This window comes from Nematolebias whitei, chromosome 9 (genome assembly GCF_014905685.2).
Source record: "Nematolebias whitei isolate Nwh7 chromosome 9, NemWhi1, whole genome shotgun sequence".
In the NCBI taxonomy this organism is placed as follows: Eukaryota; Metazoa; Chordata; class Actinopteri; order Cyprinodontiformes; family Rivulidae; genus Nematolebias; species Nematolebias whitei.
This window is the reverse complement of record NC_056506.1, coordinates 15,657,208-15,663,156: the sequence shown is the minus strand read 5'-3', so window position 1 is coordinate 15,663,156 and position 5,949 is coordinate 15,657,208. Positions and strand designations below refer to the sequence as shown.

General features: G+C 41.7%; 1 protein-coding gene across 1 annotated transcript in view; it reads right to left on the bottom strand.

Moving 5' to 3' along the window:
- LOC119414414 (2-lysophosphatidate phosphatase PLPPR4) overlaps nucleotides 1-5,949 on the bottom strand; it is a 76,247-nt gene that overhangs the window by 21,372 nt on the left and 48,926 nt on the right. The gene's annotated exons all lie outside the window — the stretch shown is intronic.

Sequence of the window (5,949 nt, the reverse complement as noted above, 5' to 3'; positions counted from 1 at the left end):
AGCACAAGTTAGGAGTCATCAGGACTCTGTATCACAGAGCAGACAGCATCCCCACTAACTCAGGAGCCAGGCAGAAGGAGAAATCCCACACAAGACAGGCTCTAGAGCAATGTGGATATCCTAACTGGGCCTTCCTGAAAGCAGAGAAGAAACCCAAACAGGACTCCAGTCAGCCATCAGGTGAGAAGGAGGAACCCAGACCCAGACCAGTGGTCATTCCGTATGTTGAGGGAGTATCAGAGAAACTGAGACGTTTATTTTCTAAACATAACGTCCCAGTAATTTTAAACCCCAAAATACATTACGGCAAAGACGGGTTCATCCCAAAGATCCAGTCCCCCGGCACAAACAGAGTAATATTGTGTATGCTGTTCAGTGTCAGGAGGGTGATCAGTCTTACATCGGGGAAACTAAACAGCCACTGGCCAAAAGGATGGCCCAGTACAGAAGATCAACATCATCAGGCCAGGACTCTGCGGTCTACACTCATCTCCAGGCCAGCGGTCACTCTTTCAGGGATGAAGATGTTCACATCCTGGACAGAGAGGAACGATGGTTTGAGAGAGGAGTAAAGGAGGCCATCTTTGTGAAAAAAAAATAGTCCATCATTAAACAGGGGTGGAGGCCTCCGGGTTCAACTGTCCCCCTCTTACAATGCTGTGATTGCTAGTATCACTCAACCCCCTGTGAATAGTAAACAGCCATCAGTGTGCTAATGATCCATTGTTAGGCTGATGGTCCTACTTGATCATGTGAGCAGCTTGTTTTGGTTGTCAGCAGCAAACTGGTTGATCCACTCTGAGAAGGTGCTATTTAAGAGACTGAGGTGAATACAGCACCTCAGACTGAGGAAGTCTTTTGGATGAAAGACGAAACGTATCTACATTTTTTTTGCTTTGTTTGTTTGGTTTTTTTTTTGAATGTCCAGAGGACCAGATTGAACTTTTTTGGATTTTTCTACCTGGATTATTGAGCATGCATCAGGATAGCAATACATACAATTTTTATAATGCTTCTTAAGTTGTTCATCATGGTGGATTTGTATCTTCTACTGTCATGTGAACATTGAGAATTGTCTGTACTTCTGTGGTTGGGTAAACTAAGCTGTTCAACTTCTTGATTTGCCCCCCCCCCCCCCACACACACACACACACACACACTCACACACACACTCCCAGCTGATCAGGGCAGATGGCTGCCTGTTTTGAGTGTGCTTCTGCAGGAGATGTCTTCATGTTTTAAATATTTTTTTTTCTTTCTTCTAGAGATCATGCACAGTCACCCACCATCAAAACAAGAGATTGTATTGTTACAATTTATTGTTTCCCTTGGACATTTTTTTCTCCATTATTCATATTTACAAATTGACTTTATCTAACTGTATTGAACTGGATTTTATTGTTTTTTGCATCCTGAAAATTAGTGTACTTTCAGAACAGTAATGTGTTGCTGACACCACAGGAGAAGCAAGAAGTGGTTGTAGATTCCTTCGTCATGAGTTCATACATAATGACAATCATCCTGTCATTAAGGCCTACTGCTGTGCCCATGTGGGTGTGTTTGGTACCAAAATAGCTCAAGGACCATTAAATCATATTAAGGAAATTCTTAGAAAGTAATTGTGGGATGTACACCTACAAATGATTAACTTTTTGGTAATTCTTCACACCACCGATTTAAAAATTTCACTGTAACATTTGGTTGTTTGCGAAACCCAAAGTGCAAGCAGGACTCCAATCAATAAACAAAAATGATTTATTTATAAAAAGAGATAATAGGGCAGCGACTCTACTTATGAAACGCAGGAATAACTCTGGAGGCATGGACACTTGAAATGAATGAGACCAGTGTAAGCATTACATATAATGCTCCCCTACTGAGAAACAGGAGAGCTCAACATTTAAAGGGGAGACACTAATTAATCAAAATGTGAATCACTTGCATGAAACCAGCCACTAGGGAGCACAAACCAGTGTATCTCTTGTGCCAGTCCCAAGCCCGGGTAAATGGTGAGGGTTGTGTCAGGAAGGGCATCCCATGTAAAACACTTTTGCCAAAACCATAATGCAAGCTCATCGAAGCAAAACCATACCGTATCGGTCTAGGCCCGGGTTAACAACGACTGTCACTGGTGCTGTTGACAAACAGGGTGTCAGCAGAAATTGTGCTACTGTTAGTCGAAGACCACAAGGAGGGAAACATGTCAGGAGACAGAGGAAGATGAGGAAAGTCAAGAATGTAGGACTAAGGGTTGCAACTCTAAATGGGGAAACAATGACAGGAAAAGGTAGAGAGCTGGCTGATATGATGCAGAGAAGGAAGGGAGATGTTTTATGTGTCCAATAAGTCAAGTGGAAGGGCAGCAAGGCTCACACCATTGGAGCAGGGTTCAAACTGTTTTACCATGGTGTGGATAGAAAGAAAAATGGAGTAGGGGTGATCCTGAAGGAAGAGTTGGCCAAGAATGTAGTAGAGGTGAAAAGAGTGTCGGATACGGTGATGTTTCTGAAGGTAGAAGTAGAAGGTCTGATGCTAAACATTGTCAGTGGTTATGCTCCATATGTTGGATGTAATGGGGAGGAGAAAGATACATTTTGGAAAGATCTTAATGAAGTAATAGAGAGCATTCCCAGGGAGGGAAGAGTGGTGATCGAAGCAGACCTGAATGGACATGTTGGTGAAGAAATTGAGGGGATGAGGAAGTGATGGGTAGGTTTGGAGTCAAGGAAAGAAACCACGAAGGACATATGGTGGTGGATTTTGCCAAGAGAATGAAAATGGCTGTAGTCAACACCTATTTCCAACAGGAGGAGGAACATAGAATGACCTATAAGAGTGGAGGAAGGAGTACGCAGATTGACTACATTCTGTGTAGAAGAAGAAACCTGAGGGAGATTGGAAACTTTAAGGTTGTGGCAGGGGAGAGCATGGCCGGACAGCATCTGATGGTTGGGTGTAGAATGACTGTTGTTGTGAAGAAGAGAAAAATAGTAAAATCAGAGAAAATGACCAAATGGTGGATGCTGAAGAAGGAAGAATGTTGTGAGGAATTCAGAGAGGAGCTGTTAAAGGCTCTGGGTAGTAAGAAAAAGCTTCCAAATGACTGGGCTACTACAGCTACAGTAATTAGAGAACCAGGTAGGAAGGTACTTGGTGTGTCATCTGGACAAACAATGGATGATAAGGAATCCTGGTGGTGGAATAGTTAAGTGCAGGATGCTGTTCAAAGAAAGAGGTTAGCCAAGAAGAAATAACGACAGTGAGAGGACTGAAGAGAGGAGATAAGAATATAAGGAGATGGGACATAGAGCAAAGAGGGAGGTAGCTAAGGCAAAGCAGAAGGCATATGCTAAAGAGGACAAGAAGGATTTGTACTGATTGACAAAACAGAGGGATCAGGCTGGAAAACCTGTGCTGCAGGTTAGGCTTGCTAAAGATAGGAATGGTAATGTACTAACAAGTGAGGAGAGTGTGACAGGAAAATGGGAGGAGTACTTTGAGGAGATAATGAATGTAAGAGAAAGAAGCGAAGAGGTCATAGAAACTGTGGACCGGGAAGTAGAAAAGATTAGTGAGGGTGACGTCTGGAAAGCTCTGAAAAGAATGAAGAAGGGGAAGGCAGTAGGACCTGATGACATACCAGTGGAGGTTTGGAAATGTCTTGGAGAGATGGCAGTGAGGTTTTTGACTCAAATATTCAATGGTATATTTGAGGGTGAGAAAATGCCTGAGCAATGCAGAAGTGTGCTGTGCCCATTTTTAAGAAAAAGTATGATGTACAGAGTTGTAGCAACTACAGATGAATTAGATTGATGCGCCACACGATGAAGATCTTGGAATGAGTTTTGGAAGTAAGACTTAAATGAGATGTGACTATTTGTGAGCAGCACTATGGTTTCATGCCAAGAAATGACACTACAGATGCCATCTCTGCTTTGAGATGCTGATGGAGAAGTACAGAGAGGGTCAGAAAGAACTCCATTGTGTCTTTGTGGATTTAGAAAAAGCATATGACAGGGTGTTGAGGGAGGAGGTGTAGTATTGCATGAGGAAATCTGGAGTGGCAGAGAAGTATGTTAGACTGGTACAGGAAATGTATGAGGACAGCAGGACAGTGGTGAGATATGTAAGAGTGACAGATAGCTTCAATGTGGAGGTGGGATTGCATCAAGGATCGGCTCTGAGCTTCTTGTTTGATCTGGTGATGGACCGTCTAACAGATGAGGTCAGGCAGGAATCCCCATGGACTATGATGTTTGCAGATGACATTGTGATCAGTGGTGAGAACAGGGAGCAGGTGGAAAAGAACGGAGAGGTGGAGGTATGCACTTGAAAGAAGAGGAATGAAAGTCAGCCGTAAGACAGAGTACACTGTTTTTCTTTACAATTTATACTTTTGTTGGATGTAACTGGGACCCTGTGTACACAATTTTGTTCCACCTTATGTATCACATAGGATGGGAATGACAATAAAGAAATCTTGACTTTGATCTTGAAATATATGAGTATTTGTGTGGATGAGAATAAAGGTTTAGGTATTTGGTTACATAAGATAACATTTTAATTACTTTGTACTTTTCCACTTACAACAAGAGTACTGTATAGAACACATGACTGGTATACTCCTGTTGACAAACTATTTTACAGCAATACAGCAATCTATAGATATAGCCAGGATAAACAAAGACCTTGAATAACACTTTACCTTGAATTATGACCTTGATCTTGAAACTTGGGTGATTAAACATGTATGTGACACTCCTCGTGATGATATAATATATAGGAAGTTTTGTAAATTCTTGGGTAAAATGTTGGTTATAAGCTTTGGTAAGATCTTGAGTGTGCAGCACAGTGGCATAGTTTGTAGAACTGCTGCCTCTCAATGAGAGGTTGCCGGATTGAATCCTGGCTGGGGGATTTTCAGGGTGGAGTTTGCATGTTCTCTCTGTGCATGTGTGTGTTTTCTCTGGATACTCTGGTTTCCTCCCACAGACCAAAAACATGCATGTTAGGCTGATTGGTAACTCTAAATTGTCAGTGTGAGTGAGAGAGTGAATGGTTGTTTGTAACATTTGTTTCGATGTGTCCCTGTGATGGACTTGTGACCTGTCCAGGGTGTCCCCTGCCTCTCGCACAGTGACTTCTGGATATGTGCTGGTGAAGATTCTCAGTCATCCAGGACAAGATGAATTCAAAAAGCGTTAAATACAAAAACAACTGGACTTTATTTGTAACAGAAGACGTTTTGCTCCTCATACGAGGAGCTTTCTCAATTCAATTTATTTTTCAATTCTTTGAATTGAGAAAGCTCCTCGGATGAGGAGCGAAACGTCTTCTGTTACAAATAAAGTCCAGTTGTTTTTGTATTAAATGCTTTTTGACTTCTGGATATGAGCACCAGTGACCCCCACAATCCAGAAAGGAAGCAGCAGGTAAAGATAATAGATGGATGGATCAGAAGTTAGGGCAAGCAAAGACCTTGTTTTAACTTTGATCTTGGTATGTGCCCTTGACGTTGGAGCTAGGGTGATAAAAAGTGTACATGACACTCCTTCTTGTGATGAAACATAAGTGTATGAACTTCTGGTAGATTATCTTGAGTGGATAAATGTGGACAAGAGAAAGTTCACAGGGGTACGCATGTACGAATGGATGAAAATTATACCATAATAAGGCCCAACTTCGATGAGCGTATAAAAAGTGTGAAAGATAAAGTATGTGTGTTTCTTATATTGGTTAGATAATTACCAATGACATTAGGGGCCAAACCAAGATATAAACTGTCTCTGTCTTTCATAGGTCTCTTAGCTCTTCATGACACTCTCCCAACTCTTCATGAACAAACTTTCAGGCATTTTAGGAATTCAGTTCAGTCTAGTCTTCCATCTGTCTTGCCAGATTCTGAAGATGAACATCAAATTGGCAATAGATATTTAAATTCAAAATTTC